Source organism: Balaenoptera physalus (genome assembly GCF_965194825.1).
Source record: "Balaenoptera physalus genome assembly, chromosome: 4".
Classification (NCBI taxonomy): domain Eukaryota; kingdom Metazoa; phylum Chordata; class Mammalia; order Artiodactyla; family Balaenopteridae; genus Balaenoptera; species Balaenoptera physalus.
The window spans coordinates 70,679,838-70,699,639 of record NC_138891.1 but is presented as its reverse complement, the minus strand read 5'-3'; the positions used below and the strand labels follow the sequence as shown (position 1 = coordinate 70,699,639).

The window sequence follows — 19,802 nt, the reverse complement described above, 5'->3', positions numbered from 1 at the left end:
AAATAATACATGTTTTCATTTATAAAATGAATACATGTATTTATCTGTGCCAGGAACATTGCTTATCATCAAGATTAGCAATGAAAAGAGACACAGTTTCTGACTTCACGATTTGGTTTTGAAGATAGACACAAACAGAAGCCTAGGAAGAGCTGACAGTGGGGTATGCATGTGAAAATTTAGATTAAATTTAAAATTTACTCTTAATATCATATCTTCTATGTGGATTACTCTGCCTAGGTGTTATAGACCAGGAACCAATGAATAATACAAGATTTATACCCTCTGCTGTTACACCAGATTCAGAACTATAATCTGTGGGAATACAGAGAAGGGAGTTTGAGCTTGGTCTTGCAGAAGGGATGGAATTGAAACATTGGAAAAATATTCCAAGCTGATGCAATAGTATGAGCAACTAGGAAAGATTAAGTGATTGGTTAATTCATTAATCTGGCAAATATTTGATAAGCTGGGCACTGTTCTAGGTGCTGAATATAGTAGTGAGAAGACAAAGTCACTGCCCCCATGAAGCAGGTAGGGTTAGGGACAGGATACAGTGAATGATGAATCCTGATGATGAAATGAAAGATTAGAAGAAAATTGTGGTGGCCTGTTACAAATTACATAATGTAGATAATGATAACTTATATTTCAAAAATATTAATATCAATTGTCTTTTTTAAAAATTAGATTCCAGGGCGTTTAGAGTATAATTCCATTTGCAAAGCTTTAATTATTCCCTAGATTTTCAAGAAAATATCGATCGCGCAAAGCAAGGTATACCTGTAAGCACAGTTCCACCGCCAGAGAAAATGCTGTGATCCAGTATTGCACTCTGTGACTTTTGCCAACCTCTGCTGCTGACACACTTCCCTTGCTTAATGGAACAGTGAGTTTCATTTCTATTCACTTTTGGCTCTCAATCCCCTGAAATTTTTGCATTGAAACTTACAGATTGGTATTTTAGGGGGAAGATCCAAAAAATATTTTTGAAATGTGTCAGGCTCAAATATTGCTCTTCAGTGATCTATAAATTATTATCAACTCTCAGAATTACAATAACAGGACAAACACTATACAGGTACTAATATGCATGTATTTTGCAACTATGCTATATGAAGTTCTTCAAATTCTCCTTAAGTATATGAAGATTCATGTAAGATATATGTTCTTTTTCAACCTACCGTCACTCTTTCAATGGTGTATTTTGATATTTTGGCTGTCTTTCTTTAGAGAAGATGAAGAAATTAGAGCAGTTTTTAACCCAATTCTGGTTTTGATTTTTGTCTGTCTAGTTCCTAGCAGAAGATATTGGGCAAGATTCCTAATCTTCCTAACTCTAGATTTTCTCACTTATATGATAGAGATAATAATAGTATTTATTCTCAGAGTTGTTTTGAGGATTAAATGAGATAGTATATAGTATATGAAAGTGTTTGCCACACTGCCTGGCAAATAGTAAGCACTCAACAAAATGTAGCTATCATTAAGTATCTCAAAACTGCCTCATTATAACTTGTGGTACAAAATCATAGCCATGGCTTTTGCTGAGTCTGATGGATTCAGTTTGCTTAAAGGTTTAAATGAATTCCAAGCATAATACTTCCAGTCTGAGCCTTTAGTTGTAACTCAACATAGAGCTGTTTTGGATCAAAGTCTTAAAACTGTTTCAGGAAGACACTTCCTGCCAAACTGGACAGCCGTAATCAGTGGTTGAAATCTAGAATACCACCTTGTATAGAGAAGGTCTCATCTTGGCTGGTGAAAGATTTATGAACAAGATTTTGAAAATGAAGGTCAGCAGATGATTTTCATCAAATAACCATAAGGAGCGGTTAGACAGATGGCAAGGACAGCCTTGTCTTTTCTCTGCGCAACCTCTTTTGATCTCTACTCCCCATTGAATCATGCAGGTCTTAGTAAAGGTGTGAGGGTGCTGGGGAACACACTGCAGCCTCGGATGCTACTCATTCCTTCAGAAATGCTTCTAGAGCAAGAGAGGTGTAATGATGATCCCTCATGAATAACATTTGAGGTGATGTCTTCCTTTTCTTTTTTGTGCACTTGCCATTTTTGTCACAGTTATGGAAAGTGTATTATCAAAGAAAGCACTTCCTTGTCCCTCCCTCCCACTTCCTTGTCCCCTCCCTCAAATTTTTTCCTCTCCAGAGACATCACTCTCAATTCTTTTTGCTATTTACCTCTGTGTTCTAAATGACATTCTCTTCTTACCTCCTTTCAATTTCTCAGCTCTATTTTTGATGTCCCGTTGTAGAAATGAAGTTTTCATCTCTCTCTCATCGTCGCACTCTCACAACAGGCATTCCTCCTGTCCTACCATCTCCCCAGGGCTGTTACATTATTGTTTTGGTTAGCTCAGTATTTATTAGTTACACTTTTATGACTATGTAAATGCTTTTCATGACTGTGATTACTCTTCCTTTCTCTTATGATTTTGTTTTTTTCTGTGGTTGATAGTTGTCTTGTTTTTTGTTTGTTCAGCTTTCTATACATACTTTTCACTATTTAACTCCAAGCCTCTGCCAGCTTTCTGAATTTCAGCTCCAGCCATTCTTATGCACAGATATCTTATCAAGTTCATCTTCTTGAAGTAATCTCTCTTGGAACCTTCTGACTTGGTTCTATATGTGCGCTTTTCCTTTTATGCCCTATGCACTGGTTTGATCCTGGAATCTCCCTTTCCATCACCCTGGAAAATCTCTGCAGGTCTCTTTGCTTGGTTCTCTTGTTTTCTTGTATCCTCTGTATTCTTCTTTCTTAATTCACTTCCTTATTTTGGTAGAATCAATTTTCCAGCAGCTTCCTGAAAAAAAGGATACACAGTTAAATTTTCTGGACTTTTGCATATCTGAAAATATATTCCTTCTTTCCTCATATTTGGACAATAACTTGGCTAGGTAGAAAATAATTTTCCTTCAGAATTTAAATAGCACCACTATAATGTCTTCTGCCTTCAGTTTTGTTGTTCTTGTCTGATGACATTCTGATTCATCATTTTTTGAATATGACTTATTTTTTTCTCTTTGAAAAACTTTTTTCCCAGAGTTCTGAAAATTTATGAAGATTTGCCTTCTTATGGTTTTATTTTCACCCATTATACTGGGTACTTAGTTGGCTTCTTTAATGTGGAAACTTACATTCTTTGCATCTAGAAAATTTTCCTTAATTTTTTTCTTGATGATTTCCTATTCTCTGTTTCTTTTTTGTTGTTACTGTTGTTTGGCTCCAGCTTTTTTGAAATCTTGTTACTTAGACACTGATATCCTGAAATTTTTTTTTTAATAGATTTTTTGACATGGACCATTTTTAAAGTCTTCATTGAATTTGTTACAATATTACTTCTGTTTTATGTTTTGGTTTTTTGGCCCTGCTTCATTGAATTTGTTACAATATTGCTTCTGTTTTATGTTTTGGTTTTTTGGCCCCGAGGCATGTGGGATCTTAGCTCCCCCACCAGGGATCAAACCCAAACCCCCTGCATTGGAAGGTGAAGTCTTAACCACTGGACTGCCAGGGAAGTTCCTGATATCCTGAATTTTAAAACATTTTTATTATTAATATGTTTTATTTCCTGTTTTCACCTCCTTTGCATTTTTTCACCTGTTTTCTAGGTGATAGGCTCATTTTTATCTTCTACTCTTTCTGTTAGGTTTTATTTTTAATTTCTGATATCAGACTTTTAGTTTCCAAGATTCTTACTTGTTGTTTTTCTTTGAATGTTTGATTTTATATTGTGCTATCTTTTTTCACTGAGGCAATATTTCTAATACCTTGTTAGGAATATTAATAATATAGTTTTTAGAAGTTTTCATCTCCTTCCATAGCCTTTGTTTCCAGTTAGCTTTTATTTAATTACTTGTTTTGATTTCTGTCTTTCATGTTAGAGACTTTGTACAGATATTTTTATATTTGTTGCCTGTTCATGTTTAAGAGTGGGCTAAAGAGGCGACTGGAAGCTCTGTACACGTGGGTGGGGCTTATTGGTAATGATCTTAGTTATAGGGTCACCTTCGTGGGCTTTTCACTGTGGAACTCCTGATATCAGTATCTTTAGGTCTTGCTTCTTACTGTTTATAAGTTCCTCAGAGAAGACTTTCTCCTGCCTGTATGATAAAGACGTGGCTGCCAGGATTCTGTGGGTCTCAGTGATCAGCATGTAAATTCACTTAATCTCTTAGTTTTCAATGTGGTACTTGGCCCACTGCACAGAGAGCCTCTCTTCTGTCCTCTACAAAGAACACATCTGCAGTCTTCTGCTGAGATTGGGGAGGGCAGTTGTCTAGATGTTCAACGTTTAGGAGAGGGTTTGAGGTTATAATACCTTCTTGAGAACAAACTGTCCACCAGTTCTGTGTATTTTCTCCTTTTCCCCTTTACCCTATTTCTAGACAAGCTTGGTGCTACCGCTGTCTAAACTTTTGAAGATTCTGCAGTCCAAGTTAGATTGCTTATTGTCTTTCCCCACTACTGACTTAGAATTCAGTTTTCTCACGTCTGCTAAATCCTTTATATCTTCACCAGCTGGCTTCCTATTTCTAAAATTTGACAGTTGTTGTCTTCTCTCCCTTTTGCTGCATCTTTATGGATTTAGCACACATACACACACACACCTTTATTGTACTTTTAATGGTGTTTCAGGTAGGAATGAAAGTAAAAGCCTGTGTTCAACTTTCCCATCTTTACTTAGAAGTCTTTACTTTCAAAAGATACTGAATAATCTTGTGGAAAGATAATCTCAGCTCAGAGGTCCTGGAGATAGCATTTTGTGGAATTCTCAGCAGTGTCCTGGCTGGTTTCCTCTGTTCATCCAGCATAGTTAGGGTGTCAGACATCAGGGTCATTAAAGTAGTCTTCCCATGAGGACACACCATGTAAATACCTTAAAAGAGTTACAGGGTTAAGAGAACTACCAAGATCATGTCCAGACAATTTTTTTAAATTGCCCTGACATACTAATTTATTCATTCTTCCACTACTTGGGCGTCCATTGGACACTTACCCTTCGTCATGCATTGTTGGGCATTGGCAAACATTGAACAAGACACAGTTCTGACCTCGTGAACCTTCCACGCTAGCGTGGAAGACAGACAGCACTGCTCAAGATGCAATATGGTGAATGCCATAATGGAGATGTTAACAAGTGCTAGAGGCTCTATGGGATGGGAGTGATTAAGTCTGCCTTCAAATTCATGATGGGAAATGTGTCTTAGCTCTCACAGTTCAAGCAATAATTTCCCAGAAAAATCGCTTTGCCAATTCATAACTGGCAAAGTTACTAGCTTCCCAGCACTGTGATAGCATCTTTATGGTCAGAAGAGATTTTAGAAGTCATTTTTATGTTTGTTATTTTACCTGGAAAAACTGAGGCCCAGGGAAAAAGGGGCTCAATCCTGGTAAAGTAAAGAATGAAAACCAGTTTCTTGAATCCCATAGTACTTTCTATCTATTAAATCATATTAAGTCCCCACCCTAAAGCCCACTTATCAATAAATATGATTAAAAATTTTAATCAGTGGCTTTGAGTCTCAGAGATCTGGAAGTACCAGTTTTGAAACCTCTGAGGATTTCTTTAAAAACAGTAATTCGAATGAAAGAGCTTTGCTTTGGACATAGGTACAGGACTTGAAACTTATGCAATGTCAGAAAGAGAAAATGGCTTAGAGTTCTCATTACTTATTTTGAAAGCAGGGCCAGTTCTTAAACTGGAAGAATAGGACTCTCTTTATTTGCACAGGTTAATATTGATTGAATTTCAGTTCACCCAGCAAATTCAGGGGAGAGCTTCCCAAATGCAGCTTTGGTTTTACTATTTTACAATATATTTTTCAGATTTTCCCATGTTTGCATTGTCTTGAAAACACACAACAGATGTACAAACGTAGAATTTAAACATTTTGGAGAGGCAGAGAATGTTGTCTTCAGTGAACATTTAAGAATGTAATGTGTTCTGTTAAATTTATGGTTTCATGACTTAATTAACTATTAGCAAATGGTATATTATGGGGAAGCTAGGAACTATAAATAACATATTGTTCAATAGTCAGTTCTTCATCAGTAATAAAATACTAGCAATAATTACATTATTCATTAAAAGCAAAACACAGCTTGAAATCTCATAATATCTTCCCCAAGTACATTAACTTTTTATATCCACAAATAATGAGATTATAACTTTTTAACTGAAGATTTTCTTGGTCCTTCTCTGCTGAGAAAAGTCTTTCTGTCCCCTGGCCCTTTGAACCCTCCTGCCATGTTGATTTCTTTCTTCACTATAGTACAAGGGTCCCCAACCCCCCGGGCTGCGGACCGGTATGGCTCTGCGGTGTGTTAGGACTCGGGCCGCACAGCAGGAGGTGAGCGGTAAGCAAGCGAAGTTTCATCTGCTGCTCCCCATTGCTCCCCATCGCTCCCCATCGCTCGCGTTACCGCCTGAACCCTCCTGTCCCCAACCCCCCCACCCCCCACCCCCGTCCGTGGAAAAATTGTCTTCCATGAAACTGGTCCCTGCTACCAAAAGGTTGGGGACCGCTGCTATAGTATACGTGGTTCCTTGGTTGCATGTCAGGCTTGTCTTCTAGGCTATGAGCATCAAGAAGGCAAAGACTATGTCTTCTTTGTAATCCCAGTAACTTGGCCATATTAAGGTCATTTGAGTTAACAAAAGAGAGTTAATTGAGTGAATAAAATATAAGGTACTTGACGTATAATAATATTTACTTGTTTGGTTTTCGTAGCACTTTTCATTATATCCTTGGGTATAAAGTAGCTGAAGACTCGGGGTTGACACACATGTAGTACACAGCCTCCACTTCCCTTTCCTTCTTGTTTGAACAGCACTCAGGTCTCACCCTGAGCTCAGATATAGCTCTCTAAGTAATGGATCGTATTCACTGTGACTTAACTTCTTGTTGCCCATGGAAGAGAACTATTGATCTTCCTCCCTGTGAAATCTGGCTAGGCGTGAACACTTCCTCCTCCTCCTTGTTAGAAGCAGTTTCTCTCCTGTTTCTGAAAATGAGAAACAAAACAGTCTCTTCTGTGTTGTTCTCATCCTGTCCCATGGGGAGTGGCATGATCCTTCATCATCATCTGCGCATGTGCCTTGTCCCCAGTCTCCTGGTCCTCTTCCCTCCCATCAGAGCCTGGATGCTCCACTCCCTGTCCACTCACGTGAAGACTGCTCTGCACGCCTCACATCCTAATTCTTGTCTTTGGATACATCTCTGACCCCAGCGACTCTGGGGAACAGACTGTACTGCTCAGGACCTTTGGTGAGTGCCAACAAAAAGACTGCTGTATCAGTGCAAAGGGGTGGCATTTCCAGAGTCACGACTATCATAACTTTTGTTCTTCAAGAAACCCTGGGATTTCTACATTTTAGGGTTGGGAGATAGAGGAGTTTTAGTTCCCTCAGCTCAAAAGTGGGGGCTGAAATAAGCAGATAATGAAGACCTTTCTTGTCGTTGATGTCTAAATCAATTTGCTGGACCTGCATTTTGGTGGCTGTCCTGCTCTTTTTCTCAGTTCATCTGTTACTTTTGCATAGTTTATGCATCTGGTTAAAGATCTTTCAAAATCAGCCTTTCTACTTATAAACCCTTCACAAAGTTAGTGGGGCAGGCCCCTTAGAATCTTGGCTTAATAGGATGCAAATGAGGGTTATGGTGGAAGAATTTTTTTCTTTGTATCTCTGAAAGAGAGGTTGCTGTGGATTTATGTACACAGACTTAAATTCATGGTGATAAAGTCTGGGTTCAAATTTGGCTCTGTGACCTTGGATATATCACTTTACCTTTCTAGGCCTTAGTTTATTGTAAATGGAGGTAAATTGTCTGCTCTCTGGGGTTTTGGGAAGGAATCAAGGAGAGAGAGAGTATATGGAAAGTGCTTTGTAAACTATATGGTACTATATAAAAGCAAGTTGTTATTAATAGAGGTCTGACTATTCCCAGTTGTTTCTGCTTGGTCAGTTAGTTCTGGATGAATATATCGGAGAGGACAGGCAGGAAGGAAACAGCACTGGGCTAGGAGTCGGGTGATCTGGAGTCTATCCTGGTGCTGCTCAGCACTCACTCACTGACTTGATGTGACCTTGGCAAAGTCACTTTACCTCATGCGCTTCTGTTGCGTCATTGGTAATATGAGGTGGGCTAAAGAAATGATGATATAGAGATTCTCTTCCACTTAAAAAAAACTAATGTTTTTTGAGTCTAGCTGACAAGAGATTATTATTTATTTAAGGGTGTCATTATGTTTAGATTACTGAATCAGAAGTCTTACCAATTATGCGCCCAAATAATATATATATATATTTTTTGATTTTGTTTTTTTTTTTTCGATTTTATGTTTTATTTTTTTTCTTGATGGAAATTTATGTTCTTCATACGAAAGTTTAAAGTTATAGGGAAAATTGCAGCATACACTTAAAGACAATCACTCCTAATATTGCTTCCGAATTCCTTCACATCCATGTAGCTTTGATTTCTTATAACGTGCATTTTTTCATTAACATTAGTCCAATCATACTCTATATATTTGATTTAAAAAAATTTTATTTTTATACAATTTTTAAAGGTTACCTTCCATGTACAGTTATTACAAAATATTGGCTATATTCCTCGTGTTATACAGTACATCCTTGAGCCTAGTTTGTACCTCCCACTCCCCCACTCCTGATACTACTCCTCCCCCAAATAAGACATTTTGAATACATGATTTTAAGGAATTATTTTAAAGAAGACGCCAAGGCTTAATCCTTCAAACACTGAAAAGGAACTAATGGACTCTGCTATCCACTGAATTTTTCTATTTTCTCTGGGAGGAATGTGTATATTTAAAAAGGAGGCTAAGTACTAACAACAGATGAAATTCTGTATAAGAAATTATGGCTATGACACCTAAAGCACATTTTGTAATATATTCTCTAGTAACTTGAATTCTTTTTTTCGTCAAAAAACTATTGAGTATTTGTTACAAATCTCACACTATGCTAAGCCCTATAGATGCTCAAGTGAGTAAGATAATTCCTATTAGAAGGGATGGTTGATCTAGTGTAGAAAAGAGCATAGATTAAAAATTTATAAGAGAGGTGAAACAAAGTTCTAATAGTACAGGATAAGGAGAGATTAATTTTGCTGAGGAGATAGAAGGAAGGTAAAAAATGTAGCATCTTTAAAATGCTTTATAGATTGTAAATGTTTTCCCATATACTATCCTGTTTAAATATAGCACAGACTCTGACAGGTATAGAGCAAGATACTGTCTTTTGGAAATCAGTTTGAAATCCCTGAAACCCCTGAGGCGCAAGCAATGTAGAGAAAATACCAATAAGACATACTGTTATTTTAAAAACTAAGGTGGGTGCCTATAATCAACTCGCAAATTTCTGAGAGTTTTGCCCAAGGTGACATGGACTATTTTTTATATTTGAGCCTGCATATCATCCTATTAACTATCCCTTTTTTAAATGAGAAGGCTATAAGAAATGCCCCAACTTACATAATGCGTTTAATTCCGTGTATATTTTTAAGGTGAATTTATCTAATACTTATAGCACATTGGTTTATGATCACAAAGCTAGAAGAAACCTCAATTCAATTACCTAACTTGTTAGATAATGAATACAATATGCCCTTTTTCCACACACACAAAAAAAAGTTATCTCACAGAAGAAGTGTCCTGCCCAAGTACAAAATCAAGACTATAATCGTGGTCTCCTGGACCAGGTTTTCACCACCACATCACAGCCCAGAGTCTGTTAAAGATTGCAGCAAGTATACGTTCATTTGATATTAAAGATTCCTAAAGCGGCCTCCATCTCCTTTTTGCCGTTCACACAGTATTTTTCCATGAACGTCTTTTAAAATAATTAATGCTGTATCCAAAATTGTTAGAACTGTGCAATGCTGATATTTGAAGAAACGTGACTCTTGTGACACTAAATGCTTTTAATAATGTATCTACTCGAATATGGTAAGTGACTTCCACTCATAAAACAAGGAAATACGGTGCTGAGAAGTCATTGCTTCATCGCTGCCTCATTTTCAGTGACAAATCTTTTGAAAGAGGAAATGTATCTTTTTATTATGATGCTGCAGGGCTTTATTTAGGTTTTTTTCATTGCAAAATAAAATTCTAATTTTATCTGAGCACATTAAATATAGCAAATCTTAAGTTTCAGTAACTGTGGCTACAATTTATTTAAAGACACATAATTTTCTGGGTATGTGAATGTGATCTTTGGTTATAGTCTATATTATTCAGATGTTTTTAAAGCTTTGTGTCCATTTTCAGACTCTGCAGTTTAGAAGAACCTAGTAAAAATAGAGTATGCCTGTAAAATGAGCACTTTAATGATAGGCTAAGGAATTAAAGTTGCTTAACCTGAAGAAGGGAGAGCTCAGGAAATGAGCTAATTACCACCCTCAGGCTTCTAAGTGATGTTATGAGGAGCACTGTAGTTTCCCCTTCCAGCGCAGAGAGGTTTTGGTCTTTGTTAGTGGTGACGGAGCATAGCAGGAATTCAGCAAGGAGGGACTCATGCTGAGTCTTGGTTCACCTTTTAAGACAAGAATAGATGACCATCGGGTTTTTAAGTGATCTCTTCTTGTGTCTGAATAAAATGATCTCACAAGTTATTTTTAAGTTCTGTTGTTACCTTTGGGGCAGAGAGATTCAACAAGTTTCTTTTGCAATGAAAATGATTAGGTACAATGAAATGACTGACTCAGAAGACCTGGGAATTGTCTCACCAACGCCTCATCCTACAGCTGAGGAACCAGAAGCTCAGAGAGAGCAGTGGAGAGAGACCTTGCAGGAAGGGCTATTGACGCTTTTCCATCCCTCTGCCCTGCTTCTTGAGTACCTGACTTTGTGAACTAATGTGCAGTGGATTTGATTGGTCACTACACAAAATTAAAGTAATGATTGGGGTGGAAGGTCAAGCTCAGTATAAACTGGGAAATGTACCTCTTTCCAAGTATTGCAGGTAATGGCTTATTCTGTTAGATCTGTGGCTTTCTGCCAGTGTGGCCAAGGACAAATAGATTTGTTGATTATAGATGATTAGCAGTTAGAAATTATGAAATTTTTGTGTTCTAGATCATTGTGCTCTTCTCTCAAGAGCTGGAAATAAATGTGTAGGAATGGGTATCTTGCACCCCACCACAACTGAACAGTTATTACTTGGAATTTTTCATACCCAGCAGTAATGTTAGTGTCCCAGCAGGTATTGCTTTCCGAGATACATGACTTACCGCTGACTTACTCCTTTTCCGTGACTTCAAATTGTGTAGGAAAGGCAAGGGCAGAGAGGTCCAAACAGATTTCCTTGTTGTGGAAAACACTAAGTACAGCAAAATACTAGAGTTGGAAAGGGCATGGATGCTGTTTTGCCCAACCTCTCATCTGACAGATGTAAAACCTGAATCTAGAAAAAAAGATGTGGCTGGTATTTGGTGAGATTTGGAACCAGAAATGAGAAGAAAAAAAGCATTTGAAAGCTACCTAGTGTGTTATGTGTCCTCCTTGGGAAATGGTGATGGCAGCTTTTTAAGGACTTAAGACAAAGTTATCATACACATCTTTAGACAGGATGAGGGAAGACATCTCATCACACGTAATTCTCTTAATAGCATTAACGTAAAAGAGTTTTTCTGAAAGGGACAAAGGAGTTAATATTTAAAAAGGAGAAGAACAGTCTGATGAGCACTTGGAGAGGCTGAGGGGCCGTTGACAACTAGGTCTTCTCACCAGGGTTGTGTGGTTTCTCTTTGAAAAATAGGAGTGATCATCACCTTTTGGGAGAAGATAAAAAAAATAGTAAGCTCTCTGTTGCTATTTGATCATCTTTGGCAAGTATCTAACCCTTTCAAATCTCCAGAGAACCAAAGGTCAATTATAGAGCTGGCAGGAATATCAGAATTCATTGTTCCTGCTCAATGTAGGAATCTAATCTATCTTTTGGATTAATATTTAAATTTTCATTAAATTTTTGTCTTTTCTCTTCTTGCTCTTGGTAGTAAGTAAGCTATATTGGACCCAAAATCTATGTTTGGCCACCTTTATAGCCTTCGAGCCTCAAGGATAGTGTCCTATACACAGTTAATACTCAGTAAATCTTTTTGTTGTTATTGCTGTGTATGAAACCCTGCTACTCTTACTTTTAGTATTATATCAGGCTGGTGTTTGGAAGAGACTTAAGAATCTGGTGTAATTCCTACATTTTACGGTAGAGACTGAGACTAGGAGAGGGGCCTATATGAATTTATATAGCTACATAGCCGCAGACCATAAACAGAATTTAGATATACCAGCTTTTTTTTTTTTTTTTTTTGATCTCCCAGTCCGGAACACTAAAATTTTTTTTTTTTCTGACATGTTTAATTTTATTAGGAAGAGATTTACAGAACTGGAGGAGAGGAGGTAAGGGACTTAATTCATGATCGAGTACATAGAAAACTAGAAAACCAATCAACTGACCAACCAATAACAAAAAGCTAACACTAGGGAAACAAAAAGTTGTGCAAGAAAAGAAAAATGGAAATAGAAACCACAATATACCACATAACTGCTATGAATATTTACGTAGTCATAAAAAAGTGAACATAGAATGTTAATTTAACCAAAATTATGATACAGCTATATTGAGTATCAACTCAATATGGATGGGAAGTGTGCATCTGTGTGTAGTTGGGGTGGAGGAGGGTGCTGTGAAAACTGATTCCTTATATTTTATGGTAGAAAGTTAATAGGTAAAGCTTAAAATTGAAAGAAAAATTGCAGAACACTAAATTTTTAAGTAAACAGTTTTGTTAGAAAAATTCATATAGTTGTGATGAGCAGCCACATTGCCTGAAATTCAAGACTTTAGTAACCCCATTATTAATTAGGTAATTGATTAAAAGATTTATTTATTCATTCATTAATATTTCTTGGGACCTATCGTGTGCTAAGCACTGGTCTACACAAGAAAGTGAAGAAAACCAACAAAATTTTCTGACTTCATGGCGTTTGTCTTCTGTTGTGGAGGAGAAACAACCAAACAAGTAAAACAATTTATGTCAGATAGGATAACGTACCATGAAAAAATGAGCTGGAGAGGCGAGTAGGGAATTCTAGGAGGCAATGCAGGAGTTCATTTAGAATTTTGGGTAGGTGGGTCATGGAAGATCTCACTGAAGAGGTGACATTTGGGCAAGGACCTGGACTAGGTAAGGGATCAGGCAATGAGCAAGCAAGGACCCGCCCATTTGGGGGGAACAGCATTCCAGGTGGAGGGAACAGCCAGTGCAGATGCTCTGCAGTGGGAGTGTGCCCGGCAGGTGTGCTGAGAGCAAGAAGGCTGTGAAGTCGGGAGAGAAAGTTGGAGGTGAGGTTTGGTGAGGACACTGTACATCTCTATCCTCCTGCCCCATTTCTCCTGCTGGTGGCTTCCATCACAGACACATCTCAGGTGTGCAAGAGGACACCCCTGGGACTAGCCAGCACACACTTTCCCTAACGTTGGGTGCTTTCCACCATCACCAGCTTCTTCAGGCAACCAACACCTGAGTCTGCCGGGTTAACAGTGAGTGTTCTGGATTTCTGAGCTGGGGCTGGTAGTTGACCTGCTTGTGAATGCCCTTGTATACCAGAAATTTGGGACGGTATAGATAATTTCCCAGTAGAAAATGTGAACATCTCTTCTGATGTTGGAAGAGCCTTGCCTTCCTGGTAGGAGAGACAGAAATGCAAGCGAGTTTGCAAGAGGTGGAATTCTCTCTATCCTGCTTCCGAAAGCAATGCAAGTCCAGTGGAGACCTCTGAAGAACAGCTGGAGAGCCAGACTGAGTTTCATTTTTAAAGGAGCTGTGTGTTTTTCCACAAGGTTCCTCAGAGCCCCCGCAAGTAACCTTTGGGGATTCATTGCATTGCTAAATCACTGCATTAGCCTGCTGCCTTCTGGAAAAAGCTAATCCGACTGCTTCTGTCGGCAGGAGAAGTCAGCCCTTGGGCTGGAACCAACCACACTGAGGACAAACTGAGAGGTTGGGGAGATCCGGGAAGCCCTTAAAAACAGGTTCAGATCTTCAGGGTAGTGTGGGGTGCAAGCACCCCTAGGAAATGCTGTACTGAAGTAGACCCAGAGAAAGCATTTCTGTTATTACTGTTTCTGTTATTGTTAATCATAATAGCTTTATTCAATATACTGGTTTATAAAGCATTTTCCTAGCCTTTACCTCACTGTCTCCTCTGTAATTCTCTATAGCTTTGTTATCGAAATGATGTCTGCAAACCAGCAGCTCTGTGTCACCCAGGATCTTGTTAGAAATGCCCTATCCAGACCTTCTAGGCTAGAATTTGCATTTACTAAGACCCTAGTCCTTTAAAGTTTAAGAAGCTTTGCTGTATGGTCCATAGAGCAGTCATTTCTCCCTATAACAGTAAGGAAGTGGAGGAGCAGCATGGTTGGGTGACTGAGGCAGGGTCACCCACTTTAGTAATAGTGAAGGGGAGGCCTCATACCCAGGCTTTGTGCCTCCTGGTCCAGCAGTCTCTCTGCTGCACTCGCTTCTTCCCTCTCCATGATCCTTGGTGGCTTACCTGCGATGTACTAGCTTCAAAGGAAAGGCAACCCTTTTTCTCTGAAGCTAGGCTATCGCCTTCTCTCATTCTCCCCATCAGCTGCCCTGGGCCCTCCCTCATCTGCTTGCTGGTTCTAGAAACGCAAACACCCTGAAAAGCTCTGCAGCATTGCTCACAAGGAGCCAATAACGAGTGTGTCTGATAAGAACTGCTGGCGTTCGTCACTTGCACTAGGCTTCTCTACAAAACCTTTCCAGCTTCTTTGAAAGAGAGGGGTGCAAATTCAGAACAAGGCAACTGAGGGAATGCAGCTGGGACATGCTGATGGGTACGACTGGGTTTTTCCCCTCTTGCTCACGGTTATCGGATAGCAGATGACATCTGGTTCAGTACCACCGAAAAACACGTGTATGAAGCCCTCATGTCTGTAGAGAACTTCCCAGTCCACCATTCACCATAGCTTACTGCAGTCTTGAAAATAGTATTCCCGTTTTAAGGCTGCAAAACTATGCCTAGAAGTCACTTACATTACACGCAGAAAGTGAGTGCTTCATCCTTTGCTGACTAATGGACCCAACAGGTAGGCGAAACTGAGTCTATTAGTAAACAGCGCTTCATCTACAGGAATCATGCTTTGGGTGAGGAAAAGTTCTAACAGAATTTTAAAGATGTGACTCATAGATCCTGAGCTGTAATTCTCAAAGTAACCGAAGCTCACTAACCGCACAGTGAATCTTCGTATTTTATTAATCAGTTCAGTGAAAAATTTTATATTTAGTGTGAACCTACTGTGTGCATGACGGTCACCATAGCATGTGGTAGGAAAGGCTCAGTAATGAATGAGATCCTCTCTAAGAGCCTGCAAATTAATAGAATGTACATATGTGTATAGGACAAACTGTGATGGGTGACAAAGGGACACTCCTCCCTCCACCCTAAAAATGAAGGCTCAACCTAGGAGGTGACATTTGAGTTCTCTCATGACAGATGGGTAGGCTTTGGACCTTCAGAGTCTCCAGAGTACGGAACTTCTTGGGGGGTGGGGCAGTGTATGCAGAGACACAGATGAAAATGCTAGGTTTGTATCTGGAGCAGCAGATGAACAATGCATTGACTATGACTTGTAACCTGTGAACTCAGAGGCAAAAGAAATATGCTTTTACTTTCTTTCAATTAAATTGACCTAAATCTGGGTTTCTTTCTCTCTCCATGGTGGTAAATTTATTATTGGGCCCTATTCCCCTCCTAGCAGGTAGAGTCAGGGTGCTGCCTGGATCTTATGAGCCTCAGAGCATTTGCAGTTATTGACCACTGTCCTGGAGTGTGTGCCATGCTTGGGACATGAGCGTCTTTGCTGCTACCAAGAACTGTTCTTTGCCTGGGGTTGGGCTCCCCATGCTGCCATCACTCCCCAGAGCACTGCTGCTCGCCTCCACCCTGCTTCCCCTCAGCTCTCTGCTGGACAGGGTTTTAGTTCCAAGGGAAATTTTTACCCCCATCTAGATGTTCTTAAGAGACCCCTTTCATGGTCCCCTCAATGACTTCATTCTTTTCCAAGAGCTCTTGTCTTCAGATAGCTTCTATTTTCCTCACTGGAAAAATCCTTGAGTCGAGGAAGCACTACCTTAAGTGACCTACTTCAAGTAGCAAAGGCAAAGGAGAAGAACAAATGGGAGTCAATATTTTAATAAACAGCTGCGCCACCTTCAGAGTTCCTGGGCATGAGGTGGGCAAAGGGGAATGGTGGGTGCTTGCCCTGGGTGCTTTGTTGGGGGAGTGGGGAAGAGGGAGCAAGGGGCTTTCTTCTGCTGACTTCTCCACTTTCCTGACTGCGTCCGCATTCAGGAGCTGAAATGTCAACACTCAAATGCTTATTGAATTTAATTTTATTTCACAGACATTTTCATAGTGCTTATTATGTACCAGGCACTTTAGAGATATTAATTTGTTAATCTTCATAACAACACTATGAGGTGGGCACTGTTATCTTCATTCCATAGATAAGGAAACTGAGGCACAGGGCAGTTAACTTGCCCAAGACCACACAACAAGTAAGTAGGGGAGTTCAGATTGGAACCCGGGCCCAACCCTTCGCCCATGTCTGGGTTTAATACTGTCTGCCCTGGGGTAGTATTATATGCCTTGTCTCTTTGAAGATTATCATGAAGACTATGCAAGATGTAAGTGAACTTTGTAAGTTGCAAAATGTTGACTAAATAAGGGAAGTGAGTTCTTTGATTCACGTTGAAAGTGCTATAAAAATGTATGTTATGACACTGACTAAAAAGAGATCAACGTGATCATAACACTGAATAGAAATCTGATTATTGTCAAAATGTCAAGATACTTTTTTTTACCCTGATTTTGAATTACTGAAAGATGAAACTACTTTTTATATTTTCTTTTCCATCAAAGGAAAGCAAAAAATGGAAAAGAGTTTAACATACGTCACCTCTGGAGTGTGGTCCCACAGTCTTTTTCCTGCAAGGATCAATTCTACTTGTGAGCAGCTGTTTAGAGCAGATGAACTTCCTAAAATGGCCCTGGAGAGAAAAAAGCAAACAGGCAGCTGCTTGACCTTTTTCCGAATGAAAAAACAAACCCTGATCAGTTGGTCTTGATTGGCACGTGCAGAGTCGAGGAGTCTTTGATCAGTTTTTATACCAAATCACCCGTGATGATTACTCATTGCTCACTAACATTATACTACAGAACTTCCGGTGGATCTGATGTGTGTTACCATTTTAGCTTCAGAAACACAGCTGTGGACAGTAGGTGCTGGTGCCGGGCCAGTGGTGACCTATGGGGAGAAGCAATAGAAAGTGTTTCTTAGTGTACAGATCACCTGGGTTGGGATTACCTGGAAGGGTTGAATCATGCAGGTATGTGGGACCCACCCTGGACCTACTGGTTCAGAATCTCTGGGAGAGGATTCCCAGCTGTTACATTGAGAGCAAGCACCTCCAGTGCAACTCGTAGAGCAATGCAATTTGAGTACGGTCGTCTTAGCTTGGGCTGCCTTAACAAAATTCCGTAAGCTGGGTGGCTTCGAAAACAATAGACATTTATTTCTCACAGTTCTGGCGGCTGGGAAGTCTAAGATAAGGATGCCACAAGATCTGGTTCCCATGAAGCCCTGCTTCCTGGCTTGCAGACAGCCGCCACCTTCTCACTGTGTGCTCACGGGGTCTCTCCTCAGTGTAAGAGCATGAAGAGAGGGAGAGAAGCAGAGGGAGAGAATGAATCTCTTTTTTTTTCTTATAAGAACAGTAATCCCATTGTGAGGGCCCCACCCTCATAACCTCTTCTAAACCCAATTATCTCCCAAAGGTCCTACCTTCAAATACCATCATTTGAGGGTTAGGGCTTCAACATATGAATTCTGGAAGGGACACAAACATTCAGACCATTCAACCATGGAGGTGGGACCATGGTCTTCTGCGGTGTCATGGAAGGTGGGAATAGATCTAGAACTTAATTTGACGTTTCCCAAAAGAATGAAAAATTTCTCATCTTTTTTCTGCTGGTTGTGATCAGTTCATTGATGTTTAGACCTTCATAGGAGCTTAGAGACTGAGTTTGCATTAGAACAAAAAGATATTCTTAAATCTGTTTTGGCTCAGTTGTGTCAGTGATTTCAATTCGGTTCCCTGTGCCTGTAGGAAGGAAAAAAGAGGAGTGAATTTTCTGGATGACCAACATTTGAATTGCTTGAGAATGATAAAAATAAGCCCCACAGAGTAGTGGTTAAAGAGATGATATATTAGGCAGGGCTGTAGTCACCACCTGAATGATGGCAGCTGCCCCCCAGAAATTTTTTTTCCAACTTTGTAACAACTGCTTAATATAGCAGGAAAGTGTTTCTTTTTTAAGCCCTGTTAGGAGGTGCCGGTGCAGACGAGTGTGTCCTCTCTGAAATCTCGGAACGGTTTTTCATGTCATTCGTCACACCAGCATAAGAACCATGGTTTTAAAGTGATGGCAGCATCAAGTCTCTTGAAATCACCTAACACTCCAGCTGCTGCCACAGCGCACCACCTACTGTAAGCCAGGGAGCGCTTGTAGGTGTTTGGGATCCAATCATTTGTCTAAGGACATGTGCAAACTATAACTATTGTCCAGTAGGTATATCATATGCAATAGAGCAGTTCAATTCTGACACTCACCACCTCAGTTTAGGCCCTCTCTTGAGGATATCATCTACTCCCTTGTCTTCAACCGCCTCCTATATTCCTGTGACTCGTATGTCTCCAGGCCAGAACTTTCTCCTGAACTTCAGGGTCAAAGCACCTCAAGCTCTACTGGCCCAGACTGAGCTCTTTATTTTCTCCCCAGTCACTCCCCTTCCCCTGTTTTCTCAACTTGCCAAATGGCACCGCAATCTCCCAGGTACTCACAGCAGAAACTTAAGAGTTATCCTCAGGACCCCCCTTTCCTCACCTAGTCGCACTCCCTGTACCCTTTCATCATCTCTCGTTTAGATGATGATGTCCCTCTAATTCTACTGTCTCAGTTCAGACACTCATCACCTCTTGTCTCCAGTGCTCGATGCCTCACTGGCCTCCCTTCTTCTGGCAGTGCCCCTTCTCCCCGCTACCAGTTACAGTAAAGTGCAGATTCTGGTTTCTGTATTGTACTGAGCCACCTGGCTTGCAGTCAGGAACCGTACTGAGTGGACGCGCTGCTTACAAGTCATCCCTGAGCTACGTTGCTGAACATCAGAACAACTTGAGGACTTGGTCAGCTGAGTCCAGCACCAGGGCCTTATCAAATATCTTTATGTAAATAAATTACTTAGCCTAATTTAGGGCAGGCTCCAAATCTCCCCGTTCTGTAATTCTGGCAGCTCCTGAACCGGGGCTTAGTCGTAGTGTCACTTTTGTTTATTATTATGGGTCTGGCACCGAACTACCTGGTAAATAGTAGGTTCTTATGTTTTTTGCGGACTGACTGCAAGAAGGTGCTTTCTCATATACTTGAGAACCGAGAGACCCTCAGAGCAAATTGAAAAGAATCCATTCATTTATAAATGTACACGCTGTAGTTAAAGGAGAAGAAACAAGTCACATTGTGAACCCGAGCTTGTCTGTCTGGGCTGTTCTGATGCCTCTCACGTCCCCGGCTGGGTTTCCTGCTGTGCAGTTGTCGGTCTTTTCTGTTGCTGAGTTTTCTGTCTGCACCAGAGCTCACCTCACTCTCTAACCTCTTTGGCTTTC

General features: G+C 40.0%; 1 protein-coding gene across 2 annotated transcripts in view; it reads left to right on the top strand.

Annotated features, from left to right (window-relative positions):
• The window catches only part of FGF12 (fibroblast growth factor 12), a 538,421-nt gene that overhangs the window by 11,943 nt on the left and 506,676 nt on the right, over positions 1 to 19,802 (top strand). The window contains exon 3 of one of the 2 annotated variants that reach the window (XM_082461586.1): positions 745 to 889. The exons of the other annotated variant lie outside the window; for it this stretch is intronic. The gene's annotated coding sequence lies outside the window, so the exon portion shown is untranslated. The remainder of the gene's footprint in view (positions 1 to 744; positions 890 to 19,802) is intronic. 2 annotated transcript variants of the gene reach the window in all.